This window comes from Leopardus geoffroyi, chromosome D2 (assembly GCF_018350155.1).
Source record: "Leopardus geoffroyi isolate Oge1 chromosome D2, O.geoffroyi_Oge1_pat1.0, whole genome shotgun sequence".
NCBI lineage: Eukaryota > Metazoa > Chordata > Mammalia > Carnivora > Felidae > Leopardus > Leopardus geoffroyi.
Genome location: NC_059334.1, coordinates 3,479,657 through 3,496,301, shown reverse-complemented (window position 1 = coordinate 3,496,301; position 16,645 = coordinate 3,479,657). Strand labels below are relative to the sequence as shown.

Genomic DNA, 16,645 nt, shown 5'->3' with positions numbered 1-16,645 from the left:
GTGTAACTAGCATTTATAGCCACAGCTCCAACCAACCATTAAAATTCAACAAGCATACATGGTCTGGATAGGGAACACTGTACACAAGACCAGTTGTTCAACTTTAGGACAATTACCTTTTTTCTAATCCATAGAAACACAAACAGAAAGTCAATCAAAACGAAGAGACAGAATAAGATGCTTCAAAAAAAATAACAAGAAAAAACTAAAACAAAATAAAACAAAAGCAAAACCAAACAAAAAAACCTAAATGAAACAGAAATAAGCAATATACCTGATAAAGAATTTCAAGTAATGATCATAATGAAACTCACTGGGGTGCAGAAAAGAATGGAAGAACTCAGTGAGATCTTCAGTAAAGAGACAGAAAATATTAAAATGAAGTAATCAGAGTTGAAGAATACAATGTCTAAAATAACACACACACACACACACACACACACACACACACACACACACACTATAGGGAATCAATAGTAGATGAGAGGATGCAGAAGAATGTGTCAGCCATCTGGAAGACAAGGTAATGAAAAGCACACAAGCAAAACAACAAAAAGAGAAAAGAGTTTTTTTTTTGTTTTTTTGTTTTTTTAAATGAGGACAGATTAAGAGACCTCTTGGACAACATAAAGTAAACAAACATTTATATTACAGGGATCTCAGAAAAAGAAGAACAAGAGAAAGGTGTAGAATCTTTATTTGAATAATAATTGAAAAAACTCCATAACCTAGGGAGGGAAATAGACATCTAAGTCCAAGAAGCACAGAGAATTCCAAACAAGATGAACCCAAGGAACTCTACACCATAGCACATAATAAAATGTCAAAGGTAAACAATAAAGAGAGAATCTTAAAAACAGTGAGAGAGAAACAAAAAATTACCTAGAAGGGAAAACCTATAAGGTTATTAGCTTAGTTTTTAGTAGAAAGTTTGTAAGCCAGAAAGCAGTGGCATGATATATTCAGAGAGCTGAAAAAAGAAAAAAAAAAAAAAACCACAAAAAACAAAAACCTACAACTAAGCATACTTTACCCAACAAGATTATCGTTCAGATTTGAAAGAGAGATAGAGTTTCCTAGACAAATAAATTATACAGGAGTTTATCACCACTAAATCAGCCTAATACAAAATGTTAAGACCACTCATTTAAGTGGAAAAGATATGACCACAATTAGACATTAAACAATATGAATAAAAAGATTTAAAATATGAGAACATATATATAACATGCAGAGAATGGAGTAAAAAAAAATAGAAGGGGAAAAAGAAAGATGATTTTTCCTCTTTTTTTTTTCTTTTCTTTTCAGAATGTTTGAACTTGAATGACCAAACTAATATGGACTGCTATTTACTTAGGATGTTACATATGAACCTCACTGAAACCACAAACCCCAAACCTGTATAGAAAACAAAAAATAAAGAGAAAGGCGAAGAATCACTACAGATATTCACTGACTGCAAAAAGAGCAAGAGAAGAAAGGAACAAAGAAGAATTACAAACTAAAAAACAAAAACAAAAAACAAAACAAAATAAAAAACCAGAAAACAAATTTTTTAACTGTTGATAAGTACATACCTATTAATAATTACTTTAAATGTAAATTGTCGGGGCGCCTGGGTGGCGCAGTTGGTTAAGCGTCCGACTTCAGCCAGGTCATGATCTCGCGGCCCGTGAGTTCGAGCCCCGCGTCGGGCTCTGGGCTGATGGCTCAGAGCCTGGAGCCTGTTTCCGATTCTGTGTCTCCCTCTCTCTCTGCCCCTCCCCCGTTCATGCTCTGTCTCTCTCTGTCCCAAAAATAAATAAACGTTGAAAAAAAATATTAAATGTAAATTGTCTAAATGTTCCATTCAAAAATCAAAAGACACAGGGTGACAGAATGGATAACACAAACAAACAAGACCCATCTATATGCTGACAACAAGAGACAGACCTCAGACCTAGATAAATACAGCCTGAAAGTGAGGAGACAGAAAAATATTCACCATGCAAATACGGAAGTGGAAAAAATCCAGGATAGTAATACTTATATCAAACAAAATAGACTTTAAAAGAAAGACTGTCATAAAAGACAAATAAGGACACTACTTAATTATAAAGGGATCAATTCAAGAAAAAAAATTGTAAATATCTACACACTCAACACTGGAACATTTAAATACATAAAGCAGATATTAATGGACATTAAGAGATAAATTGATAGTAATAAAATGATAGTAGGGAACTCTAACACTTCACTTACATTAATGCATAGATCATCCAGACAGAAAATCAAGAAAACAATGTCTTTTAATGATACAATGGACCAGATTGACATAACAGATGTAAACAGAACATTCTATCCAGAAACAACAGAATGCACATTCTTTTCAAATGCACAAAGAAGGAACATTATCCAGAACAGATTACACATTAGGTCATAAGATAAATCTCAATAAGTTTAAGAAGCTTGAAATCACACCATGCATCTTTTCTAAGCACAATGTTATAAAACTAGAAATAAATCATAAAAAAATTGGAAAAAAACATGAACATGTGCAGACTAAACAACATGATACTAAACAGCCAATGGGTCAATGAAGCAGTCCATGAATAATAAAAAAAAAAAATACATGGAAGCAAATGAAAATGAAAACTCAATGGTCCCAAATTTCTGAGATGCAATGAAAGCAGTTGTAGGAGAGAAGTTTACAGGAACATGGGCCTACTTCAAGAAATAATAACAAATACAAATAAACATCTAACCTTATGCCTAGAGAAACTGGAAAAAGAATAAACAAAGCCCAAGGTGACTATAAAGTAAATAGTAAACATCAGAGCAGAAATAAATGAGTAGAAACCAAGAAAACAATAGAAAAATCTATGGAACCAGGAGCTTGTTCTTTGGACAGATAAACAGAATTGACAAAACTTTAGCCAGACTCATCAAGAAATACATAGAAAGGACACACACACACACACATACACACACACACGTGCGCACACACACAAATGATCGTTGACACCACAGAAATACAAAGGCTTATGATAGAATACTAGGAAAAACTATATGCCAACAAACTGGACCACCCAGAAGAAATGGATAAATTCCTAGAAACATATAATCTTCCAAAATTGAACCAGGCTGATATAAAATCTGGACAGATTACAAGTAACAAAATTGAGTTAGTAATCAAAGACTACCAAAAAATAGAAGTCCAGGACTAAACGGAATAACAAATTAATTCTAAAAGGCATTTAAATAAGAGTTAATACCTATTCTTCTCAAACTATTCCAAAAATACAAGAGGGAGAAAATCTTCCAAATGCATTCTATGAGGCCAGTATTACCCAGCACCAAAAATTAAAGAGACCACAAAAAAAGATAACTACAGGCTAATATCCCTAATGAACACAGATATAAAAATCTCCAACAAAATATTTGCAAATCACATACAATAGTACATTGAAAAGATCATTCACCATGATTTGGTTGGGTTTATTCCTGGGATGCAAGGATGGTTCAATATTCATAAATCAATCAACATGATACAACACACCAACAAAATGAAGGATAAAATCATGATTATCTCAGTAGATGCAGAAAAAGAATTTGACAAGAGTTAAGATCCATTCATGACAAAAACTCTCAATAAAATGGGGTTAGAGGGAACATACCTAACATAATACAGGCCATATAAGAAAAACCCACAGCTCACATCATACTCAGTGGTGAAAAACTGAGAGCTTTCCCTCTAAGGTCAGGAGTAAGACAAGGATGTCCACTCTCACCACTTTTATTCAATATAGTACAGGAAGCCTTAGTCACAGCAATTAAACAAGAAAAAGAAATAAGAAGCATCCATGTCAGTAAAGAAATTAAACTGTCACTATTTGCATATGGCATACTATACATATAAAACCTTAGGACTCCACCAAAAACACTACTAGAAGTAATAAGCATATTTAGTAAAGTGGCGGGATTCAAAATCAATACTCAGAGATCTGTAGCATTTCTGTACAGTAATGACAAAGTTGCAGAAAGAGAAAATTTAAAAGAAAACCTTACAATCAGATCAAAAATAACAAAATATGCAGGAATACACTTAACCAAAGAGGTGAAAGACTTGTACTCTGAAAACCATAAAATTTCACGTTATAGGTTTCACATCTTCAATTTCTTTTGGAAGGAAGGAAGGAAGGAAGGAAGGAAGGAAGGAAGGAAGGAAGGAAGGAAGGAAGGAAGAAAAACGAAGGAAGGAAGAAAAACAAGGAAGGAAGGAATTAAAGATGATACAAACAAATGAAAAGATCATCCATGCTCATGGTTTGGAAGAAGTAATATTGTCAAAATGTCCATAGCACCCAAATCAATCTACAGATTCAATGCAATCCACATCAAAACCCCAACAACATTTTTTACAAAACTAGAACAAATAATACTCAAATCTGTATGGAACCATAGAAGACCCTAAGTGATCAAACCAATCCTGAGAAAAACAAAGCTGGAGGTATCAAAATTCCAGATTTCAAGATATATCACACACAAAAAAAACTGTAGTAATGAACACAGTACAGTACTGGCAAAAAAACAGACACATAGATAAACAGAACAGAATAGAGAGTCTGGCAATAAACCCACAATTTATAAGGTCAATTAATCTTTGACAAAACAGGCAAGAATATGCAATGGGAAAGAGACAGTCTTTTCAATAATGGTACTGGGAAAACTGGGCAACTACATGTAAAAGAATGAAACTGGGTGACTTTCTAACACATTACACACAAAAAACCTCAAATTGGATTAAAGATCTACACATGTGTCCTGAACCCATAAAAGTTCTGAAGAGAACATAGCAACAATTTCTCTGGAATTAGCCATCACAACATTTTTCTTACATATGTCTCCTAAGGCCCAGGAAACAAAAGCAAAAATAAACTGTTGGGATTACATCAAAATAAAAAGTTTCTACACAGCAAAGCAAACAATCAACAAAACAAAAAGGCGGCCTACTGACTGTGAGAGGATATTTGCAAATGACATATCTAATCAAGGATTAGTATCCAAAATATATAAAGAACTTATAAAACTCAATAGCAACAAACACAAATAATCCAATTAAAAATGGGCAGAAGACATGAACAAACATTTCTTCAAAGAAGACATCGAGATGGCCACCAGACACATGAAAAGATGCTCAATATCACTCATCACTAGGGAAAAGCAAATCAAAACCACCATGATATATGACCTCACACATAAATTAATGGCTAAAATGAAAAACACAAGAAACAACAAGTGTTGGTGAGGATGTGGAGAAAAAGGAACCCTTGTGCATTGTTGGTGGCAATGCACACTGGTGTAAACATTGTGGAAAACAGTGTGGAGATTCCTCAAAAAATTAAAAACTGAGCTACCACATGAGAGTATTTAATCAGGGAAAAGGAAAATAGGACCTTGAAAAGATATATGCACCTGTGTGTTTATTTCAGCATCATTTACAATAGCCAAGACATAGCCAAGACAGGGAAGCAACTTAAGTGTCCATCAATAGATGATGAATTAAGGTATATATTATTTATATACACATATGTACACATACATACAATGGAATATTTCACAGCCATAAAAAGGTATGAGTTCGTGCCATTTGAGGCAACATGGATGAACTTAGAGGGTCTCGTGATAAGTAAATCAGGCTGAGAAAGACAAATACCATATGATTCCACTCACAAGTGGAATCTAAAAATAAATGAGTGAAACAAACTCAAAGCACAATCAGACCTATAAATACAGAGAACTGATGGTTACCAGAGGGAAGGTGGGTAGGGGATGGACAAAATGGGTGAAGGGAAAGGGAAATACAGCCTTCAGTAATGGAATGAGTTAGCCATGGGAATAAAAATCAGAGCATAAGGAACACGGTCAATGACACGGTAATAGCGACAGAACAGAACAGATGGTAGCGACACTTGTGAGTGCAGCACGGTGACGTGCAGACATGTCAGATCACTATGTTGTACACCTGAAACTAATGCAACAGCCTGTGTCAGCTCTACTCACATTAAAATGACAACAACAACAATAATGAGGAGATGGCTCTCTTCCCATTATAAACGTAAATAAAAATTATTTTAAAAAGGTCCTTTTTTTTTTCAAAATCTCTCCAAAGCTCTGAGTTTTTCTCCATTTAGTTTTTGTCTTGATTTTAATCTTGGGGTTAACTGTATTAAAATTCCATTCTCTTGATATTCGACTCACCTGCTGCCCTGGTTATATAACTAAAATTTTGTCAATAATTTCAACCATATTTTTATCTATGCCTTCAAAGCACATTTCTTTTTGTTATCACATTATTCCTAGGTTGGTGCCCAGATGATAGATATTGCCTCTAATTTCTTGCCATTCTCTACTGTTAGTTTTAAATTTATCATTTTACCTTATAGGTGTCCCACTTTTCATGTGCATCTTTGATCGTTCTAACTGAAAACAGTAAACTCCCCTTGTCCTACTCTCATGTCTTCCAGATCTCTTCAGGTCTATCCATCCTCTTTGCAATCTCTTTGTTGAGCTATTTCTAATGAATAATACACTCTTCTTTTCTGTTCTAAAACAGTACCAAAAACTCTGTAATCCATCCCCCACCAAAGAACATAAAACCTCAAATCTGCTTTTACTTGTCTTTCAAAAAAATCAAAGTTACTCCATTAGTATCCAATTTCTCAATTTAGGAAAATACTACAAAGATTTTCCTGGGTTATTTTCCTGATGCATTTTTATGGCAGTGCTTCTGAGAATGCAGATCTTGGTCCACTTGCATGGGAAAAGCTAAGATCCCATCCTGTTTGGTTGAATGAGAATCCCTGAAAAGCAAGGTCAGAAATATGCACCTCTGAAAATCTCTAAAGTTTGAGAACCACCGCGTCACGGTGTATGAAATGCCCATACCTTTATTTAAACCTGAAACAAGTATAAAAACCATGAACTGAGTTTTTGCTGATAATACCACCATTTTTCTGACTATGCAGGTTCCAATCTCCAAATTCCTCTCTTATGACTCTTCATGTGTTGCCCATGTGATTCTTCCTTGCCTGTGTCCTCACCGTTCTCTCCTCCTGTGTTTTTCTGTGGTCCTACTCTGCTTCCTCACCTAAAGCCTTGCCCTCTCATTCATGTACTGCTCTGATAGCTTCCTCAATCTTCTGACATTCCATGTGTTTATAATAACTAAGGTAACATGTTAAATGCCACTTTAATCTCCCAATTATCTAGACAAAATTTAATATATGGTTTACTGCAGGGATGCCCAAGGTGTTATTTAGTGGTGCAATTTACATACAATTAAATGCACAGATAAGCCTCCATGGTTTTGGAGAATTGTATACACCTATATAACCACCACCCATATTAAAACTTTGATTTCACATTTCTTGTGTCCAAAAACAATACAAAACTATGCTTAACAAATATTCACTCTTCAAGATGACACTTGCTGCTCTTGGCACGTGTATAGGGACACAGGCAAGGAGTCTTGAGGGAGGCATGGGGACTATGCAGTGTATACAGGGGGACAGAAGCACTGTCCCCTGTCTGCCTTCAGCACATGGCATAGGCTTCGGTTCATATCTGGCTCAAGTGACCTGTGTTTTGTAGAGTTCATTTGTCACCAAACGAATACTCACAAAGATGAATAAACAGCTGAGAACTATTTCTTCAAGTGAACCTCAGATGGAAAAGAACACTAATGATGTATGCAAAAGTGAACACCACGAAGGGCCAGGATGCTCACTCCCATGCTCCTAGTACAAGGACTAAATGAATCATGCTATTAGGTCACATCCTGAAGACCCAAGGACATCAACCCAGCCTGACAATTTTTTTTAATGTTTATTTATTTTGAGAGAGAGAGTGTGGGCATGAGCACAGAAGGGGCATAGAGAGAGGAAGAGAGAGAGAGAGAGAGTCCCAAGCAGACTCTGCACCGTCACTCTAGAACCTGACACAGGGCTCGAACTTACAAAACCACGAGTTCATGACCTGAACCGAAATCAAGAATCGGAAGCTTAACCAACTGAGCCACCTAGGCACCCCCAGCCTGACATTTTTAAACAATTGGTAGAATTACTTGAAATGCGGACTTACATGCAATGTAATTAATAGTAATCAGTACTCTATGCAAATGGTGAACATTGAAGTTTGAACTAATGGTAATGCACGCACAATGTTTAAACATTACAGGGCTTACTCAACTATTTTTAACTCACGGGGCAAGGAATGAAAAAGTTACTTGTTCAATCCAACTATTCACTATCTAAATCTAACATACACACACATGACCTGAAGTAGATTAGAGACAGCTACAAATTTTGGGCTTCCCACCAAGAAGCAGAGTCTATTTTCCCTCTTGTTTTTTAAATGTTTATCTATTTTGAGAGAGAGAGAGAGAGAGAGAGAGAGAGAGGGAATGGCACAGGGGCAGGGAGGGTGGGGGAGAGAGAGACAGAGAGAGGGAGAGAATGGCACAGGGGAAGAGAGACAAGGGGAGGGAGGGAGAGAGAGGGAGGGAGGGAGGGGGAGAGGGAGAGGGAGAGGGAGAGGGGGAGAGAGAGAGAGAGAGAGAGAGAGAGAGAGAGAGAGAGAATCCCAAGCAGGCTCCATGCTGTCAGCAAGGATCCTGATGCGGGGATCAATCTCATGAACAATAAGATGATGACCTGAGCGGAAAATCAAGAATCTGACTCTTAACCGACTGAGCCACGTAGGCCGCCCAGTATTTTCCCTCTTCTTTTTTTTATTAAATTTTTTTAACATTTATTTATTGTTGAGAGAGAGGGAGAGGGAGAGGGAGAGGGGGAGAGAGAGAGAGAGAGAGAGAGAGAGAGAGAGAGAGAACATGAGCAGCGGAGGGGCAGAGAGACAGAGGGAGACAAAGAATCCAAAGGAGGCTCCAGGCTCTGAGCTGTCAGCACAGAACACCATGTGGGGCTCAAATTCACGAACCGCGAGATCATGACCTGAGCCAGTCGGATGCTTAACCGACTGAGCCACCCAGGTGCCCCCCTCTTCTTGAATAGGGGCTAGATTCATGCTTGATTTGACCAATGGTGGCAGATATGATACCATTCCGTTTGGGGGCCAAGCTTTAAGAAAACTGGTCGCCTTCATTTTTACCTTCTAAAAAGTCAATGAGCTGCGGGAAAGGCTACAGAATAAGGTAAGCCCAGTGGGGGGAAGGGGGGCGTAACCACACTGGATGTCTATATCCCTGGCCAGCTCCCGGCTGAATGCACACATTTGAGTAGCCTCAACGACACCGTGTGAAACAAAAGAACTGCCCAGTTGATCCCGATCAACCCACAGAAATATGAGAAATACCACAGCTGCCATTTTAGGTCACTAATGTCTGTGGTTTATTGTACAAGAACAGACAACTAAAGCACTAACCACTGTCTCTACAACTTCCCTTATGTTTCCTCAGCTTACACTGTCTTCATGTTTTGATGAATTTTGGTTCATTTCCACAAAGTTTCTTGCCCTGAATGTTATCTTTTTTTTATTTTTTTCCCCCAATGGCCGAGTAACATAGCAAACCAAGTATTGAGAATCATAGTTTTCCCACAAACCCAGGGCCATAGCCTTCTGGGCTGTTACTGGAGAAAGAAAGATACTTCTATTTGATTTAAAACACTGTGTTTTAGAGGTTCTTTTTAAGGATATTTAAACTTGTACCTTTACTAACATATACCCTACATGCCCCATTACTCTAGATAACATACTTATCTTTGGATCAATCAATGCTCTCATTGTTAGCAGATATTTTTGAGAGTTCCAGTATTTGTAGTTTATCATTCTACTCTATTGATCCTTGTAGGGGACAGGACACGAAGCTCAATGTGTTTGGAAATGAATAGTTCTCTGGAACAATTTCCAGGGGAAGCCATAAAAATATGAACAATACTGATACTCAGTAATAAGACCTGTATAGTAGGAGAAACATCTCCCAATAATGTGTGCCATAAAATCAAGCTTCTCTCTCATGCCTACATGATAATAATAATAATAATACTGCACAATACTCCAGCTTATTAGCTAGTAATAAGTTCCTGATAACAGAGAATAATAAATCCAGAAAGGAAAAGGAGAAGATTTCTGAATCAGTGGAAGTTACTCAGAATTGGAATCAACATCCTGGAAAACAGAAAGACCTGAGGGAATGAACTAATAGACTATGTGTGAGGTGACTTAGTGTTCGAAAGCCCAACATGTAAAAAAGGATGCAGTTATAAGGTATGTGGCACTGGGAAAATAAAAGAAGAAAGTAAAAGCAGATAAATGAAAGTTCTGGACTCTTCCCCAAGTATTTGTGAAATCCAAAATATCGAAAGGAGGGATTTGGGGGCCCAGGACATGTTTTCATTGTGTTATCCACTTAAAATACATATTTAAATCTGTATCTTCCTCATGGATTTTTCAAAATGAGTATACTGTATACTTGGGCACAAAAATACTAATACTTAATAATACTTATCAGAGTTAATGCATGTTTATAAAAATATTTGAACCTAAGGTTTGTGGGTCTGATGTTGCTCTTCTTTTTTTATTTTTTCCCCCCAAAATGTTTCTCCCATGAGTTTGTGTGTGAACGGGGGAGGGGCAGAGAGAGAGGAAGAGAGAGAATCCCAAGAAGGCTCGGAGCTATCAGCATAAAGTGGACATGGGCTCAAACTCACAAACTCATGTGAGATCATGACTTCAGCCGAAACCAAGAGTCAGATGTTTAACCAACTGCACCACCCAGAAGCCCCTGGTATTGCCATTCTTCTTTTACATATTAAAAAAAATTTTTTTAGATGTTTATTTATTTTTGAGAAAGAGACAGAGCACGAGCTGGGTTGGGGCAGAGAGAGAGGGAGACAGAGTGTGAGCGGGAGTCGGGGCAGAGAGAGGGAGACACAGAATCCGAAGCAGGTTCCAGGCTCTGACCTGTCAGCACAGAGCCTGACACGGGGCTGGAACCCACAAACTGCGAGATCATGACCTGAGCAGAAATCGAAGGCTCAACTGACTGAGCCACCCAGGTGCATGTGGTGTCTCCATTATTCACCAATGTGTTATACCAACTCTTTAATTGCCAGAATATACATAATATTATCATAATGACCACACTGACTTTGAATAATAGGCAAAAGTAGCTATTAATCATATTTTTATATTTACATTTTAGTATGTAATGCTTATCTACATGTTGTATTTAATACATATTATTTGTCATACAGTAGATGCTCTGGTATGAGCATCCAGCATTAAAAACGCTAATATTACAAGCTGCTATTATAAACTAAAAGTTAGGAGACCTTCTTATATTATTAGACATAAACACATATTCTATCATATCTTTGTTAATGACGATGTGGGGACAGTCATGGAAATGCCCTTCTTTGTCTCGTTAGAGCCTTGCACATGATCATCTTTAGCTCTTTGAACATCTTTGAAACACCCAACTGAAAGTCTTTGTTAAGTCTAATGCCTAGAATCTCTCAGAAACACTTTTGTTGATTTATTTTCCCTGTGTATCATTCCTGTTTCATTCCAGTGTCCCAGGTTCTCTTAAAAGCTGGTCATTTCAAACAGTATTATGTGACAACACTGAACATGAGATTTCTTCCCTCCCCAGCGTCTGCTGAAGATGCTGCTCATTTGTTTTTCCAAGTAATGCTTTCTGAACTGATAACTCTAAAATATGCCTGCTTTGTCACGTGGGGCCACTGAAACCCGTACTCGGTTTAGGGTTGAGGTAATGATGGGGCGCAGATTTTTTACATACTTGGAAACAATAAGTATCCTAGTCTTTGTTTGGGAACACTTGGCTGATGTTAGATCACAGTTAGTCCTTAATTCTGCTGTTTAAAGCTCCGCCCTAGTCTTTTCTTTCTGCTTTGGCAGAAACTCAAGGTAAGCCAGATATGAAAACTTAAGACTTTCTCAGGTGTTTTCTGAAAATTCACACGCTACTATTCTTACTGTTGTCCTTCCAAGATTCCTACAAATATGTCAACGTTTTTGCAAACCCTGTGGACATCATTCCTAACTTTCTTTTTAAGCTTACTGGTTAGCCAATCACGTGTTCCAATTTTTGTCTATCGCTTCAGACAGCAACAAAGTTAAAACACTTGCCTGTAATTGTTTTTGAGAAACGCCTTCCCCACTGCTTCCTAACCATCCCTCAAACAAGACTTTTTGTGCTGGGTGAAATCTGAGTTAGCCTTTTATATGGGTTCTTCCAGGGACCCACCAGCCAGGTCACATGATGTTTCTTTGGAAATGAGGCTTTGGAAGAGCTCCAGTTTTGTTTTGTTTTTCAAGAGACTGTCAAGATACTTTGGGAATGCAGGTTGTTATTTTTATTAAGTTTACTTATTTATTTTGGAAAAGAGAGACAGCATGTGTGTGTGTGAGCAGGGAAGGAGCAGAGAGAAAGGGGTAGAGAGAATCCCAAGCAGGCTCTGCACTGTCAGCACAGAGCCTGACATGGGGCTCGAACTCATGAACCATGAGATCATGACCTGAGCTGACATCAAGAGTCAGACACGACTGAGTCACCCAGGTGTTCCAAGGTTGTTGTATTTAATGCTACTCCTGAACTAACTAGCAGGCAATGTGACTCAGGCAAATGAAAAATTTCACTAAGCTAAAAAAAACACAACCAAGAGTCAACTGTTTTTCTTGAATAAATGTTCCCTGGGTTGCTGTAAGACTTGGTTAATTCAGCAATTAATGATCCAAAATTATGATTTCACTTTGGTTTATACTAGTTTGTCACAGCTTTTAGGGAAGGGAAATTTTTCACAAGTCTTTCCTTGACTATTTTCAATGACTTCACCTGGAATAATTCCTTAAATTATTAAAATATTAATCTAATATTACTTGTACTGTGATTTTATTATACTGAATGTAACAAGGACTTTCTTAAATATATAATTCGGTGTTTGTGAAATGATAAGTACCCCCCCCAAAAAAAATTCAGTTCATCTAAATTTATGTCAGTTTTATGGAAAATTTTAGTTTACCATAAAATTCTATTTGGCACTTAATCATTTAAGATTTTATTGTCACTTTTGTTGTTGTTGTCCTTTAGTGAATGCTCCAACTTAAACCTAAATTTCATCGTCCTAATAGTAAAACACAGAAGGGGCATCAGTTAGGCTATCAGAGTTTTACTTATTCCCTCCAAACGTCATCCCATTTTGGGATAAAGGAATTTCTATTTTAAGGCAGGAGTCAATTTTGAGGGACTTTTTTTTGAGTTTTCAATCGCTTATACTCTGAATATTTTTCACTCAGAGTATCCCTGCTAATCCCATCCTTCACAGGTAGAATGGTATCATTTTTCTGTGAAGAAAGCCAATGGACACCTCTAGGAAATAGTGGATTGAGGTGACACAGGGTGAGGCTGTTGGGGATGATCAGTGGTAGAAGAGTAATTCCACCATTGACGATAGTTACGGTAGGACCAGTGAAAGAACTGGCAACAGTCCTTGGATGGCCCTTCTGCACACCTGAACATGCACATCCTCCCATTTAGTAAGTAGACCACCAAGAATGTGCGAGAGCAGTGGGGAGCTGTCCAGATGAAGGCTGAGAAAACTAGCTCTGAGGGACGTGCACTCAGAACTACTGGGCAGGGGGGACTTAAGGAAAATGAAGAGGTCTTGCCAAGTAAGGAAAATCAGAGCCATGGAAATCCTGTTGTGTACGTTTCTCTGTGTGTTCTTACCAGTCTTGTCTAACTTAGGAAACGTGATTTTTCTTCCTAATGGTAATGGTGACATGAATTAACATTATTGAGCACTAGCTTTTCCCAGGCATTATTACACATTTACCTATATTGAATTACATTTTCAAAACCTTTTTATAGAAGGTCTGTTTTTAATAACTCCATTTTATTTATTATTTATTTAATGTTTTTTTTTTTTTTTTATTTTTGGGAGACACAGACAGAGTGCGATCAGGAGAGGGGCAGAGAGAGACAGAGAGGAACACACAGAATCTGAAGCAGGCTCCAGGCTCTGTGCTAACAGAGGGGCTGTGCTAACAGAGGGGCTCAAACTCATGAACCATGAGATCATGACCTGAGCCAAAGTTGGCCGCTTAACCGACTCAGCCACCCAGGGGCCCCTAAACTCCATTTTAAAGAGGAGCCATCTGAAGCAGAGAGATGAGTAACTCACCTAGCATTATATGATTAATAAGTGTTACAGTCAGGATTTGAATACAGTTCAAACTATCTGTACAAGGCCCTGTCCTCTAGAAGTGCAAATGCTATAAATGACATCATTTTATTTAACTTATTTGTAAAAACAAAGACAGTGCTAGTGGTTGTGTCTATTGTTTAGGACCATCCATCATACTACATTGGTGGTTGGTGATACAGGCCGCCAATGCATCATTCTGGTCTCATTACTACCTTGGCTTCTCCATTCGCTCAGAGTAAATGACAAAATCGATCGATAGCATACTAGACTCTGTAAGTTCTGACCCCTCTGCGTCTCACCTCCTCTTTCTACTTCCTCTCACTCACTCATCTCCAACGCTCCTGGTCTCCTCGAGGCTTCTGAAACCCAGCAGGCAAGCTCCAGTTTTTTATCTCCGCCTATTCTCCCAGACATCAACATGGGTAACTGCGTCAGCTTCTGTGAGACTTTGCTCAAATCTCATCTGTTCAGTGAGGTGTGCCCTGATCATCCTATCTAATGCTGAAGTTTATACTACAACACCTCTCTGGGCTCCATTTTCCCCACAGGGCTGACCGCCTTCTCTCTTCTATAATAAACACATAATACATTTCTTGCTTGTTGCCTTTGCTTCTGCCAGAACACCAGCTCCACGAAGTGAGGAATCTGTCTCCCTCCACAGAGTAGGTGCTCATTTATCAAAAGAAAAAATAAATATAATTTCTAAGAGTGAAAGAAACTCATGAACACCACTGGATTTCATCCCACCATGGGAAGCAGGCTTCTCCAACACTGGCTTTCAAGTTCATCCTTTGGATTTTACACACGCTGTCTCAACTTTCTAGGTAATTTCTCTCCTGTGTTCTACCTGGGAACCCTGACCCTTCTGCCAAAATAACTTTCTACGTAATTTTCTCCACCCCTCCCTAACCTAGAACTTTTACCTCTCACCTTTGCATCTATAGCACATAGCACAGTGACTGACATACGATCAAACCTCCAGTTGATGAAATGAACAATAGTTATTTCTTTTGATCTATGCTCCAGGCTCTTACAGACTTCAAAGACTGACACTTATGTTCATAAGGACTTTTTAAAAATGTAATGATCTCATCTCTACCATGGGGTTATGATATGTGCACAGTCCCAGACACCAAAGGCTTGAAACAGAACTGCTTTATCTTCTTTACAGACAGCATTTCTAAGTAGGATATAGGATCATATTTGGCAATCTGTCTGGTGTCTTGTAGGCTGCTGTATTGTTAAGTATGTGCACATACACACAGACTAAAGGCTCAGGAGTTGAGAGTAGTGCTAAATTCCACTGAACAGTCATTCTGAAGCCCATTTCAAGAGCAACCCCTTTCTCACTAAGAGAGGTATGGTCTCACATGCATCTGTCTCTCTAGATACTCTAAACCATGCAAAGCAGCAACATCCATGTTTTAGCAAAAGCAATTTGGGAAGAGTGGCATAATCACATTCTCATCATTTTTGCTTCGGTGCAATTACCAGTCTATGTACAAGGATGAGCCAGAAGAGCTCCTGTGAAACTTTTCAAGGAAAAATCAGCCAAGGGTATAATGTGTTGTGAGCCTTTGGGTACTCGTGATCCTTCTCCCATATGGTGCCAAAGCCCTTATTTAATTCACTCATGTCGTCTCAGAATTACATAATTGTCTTCAACCAATGATAAAATACTAGTAGAGCAAACTGTACATTTTCAATGGATTTTTTTCAAATTTTTCTTAGAGAATTCTTTGTGACGGAACACAGAGAAAGTTACCAATATGTAGATTAATATCCTATTTTTTTTAAAGTTGTTTCACTTCCTTAATGAAATTTTTCCATTTTTTGTTTAACACATCTCACTAAAGCTAATTCTGAGGGGAAAGTTGTGGTTTTGTTTTGTTTTGTTTTGTTTTGTTTTGTTTTGTTTTGTGAGAGAGCACCAGAGAGCACAAGCTGGGGATGGGGAGAGGGAGAGGGAGAGGCAAAATCTTTTTTTTTTTTTTTTTAACGTTATTTATTTTTGAGACAGAGAGAGACAGAGCATGAACAGGGGAGGAGCAGAGAGAGAGGGAGACACAGAATCTGAGACAGGCTGCAGGCTCCGAGCTGTCAGCACAGAGCCTGATGCGGGGCTCAAACTCACGGACCGTGAGATCATGACCTGAGCCGAAGTCGGACGCTTAACCGACCAAGCCACCCAGGCGCCCCAGGGAGAGACAAAATCTTAAGCAGACTCCACTCTGAGCGTGGAGCCCAACGCCGGCTGGGCTCAGCCTCACAACAGTGAGATTACGACCTGAGCAGAAAATAAGGGTTGGCTGCTTAACCTGCTGAGCCACCCATGCACCCCGAAAATTATTATTTCTGAATTTATTTTTACATAAAAATAATAACTTCTAAGAAGGCCACCTTTGTTATTAAAG

At 38.2% G+C, this 16,645-nt stretch overlaps 1 protein-coding gene across 20 annotated transcripts in view; it reads right to left on the bottom strand.

Moving 5' to 3' along the window:
* PCDH15 (protocadherin related 15) overlaps positions 1-16,645 on the bottom strand; it is a 1,244,966-nt gene that overhangs the window by 377,063 nt on the left and 851,258 nt on the right. The window lies entirely within an intron of this gene.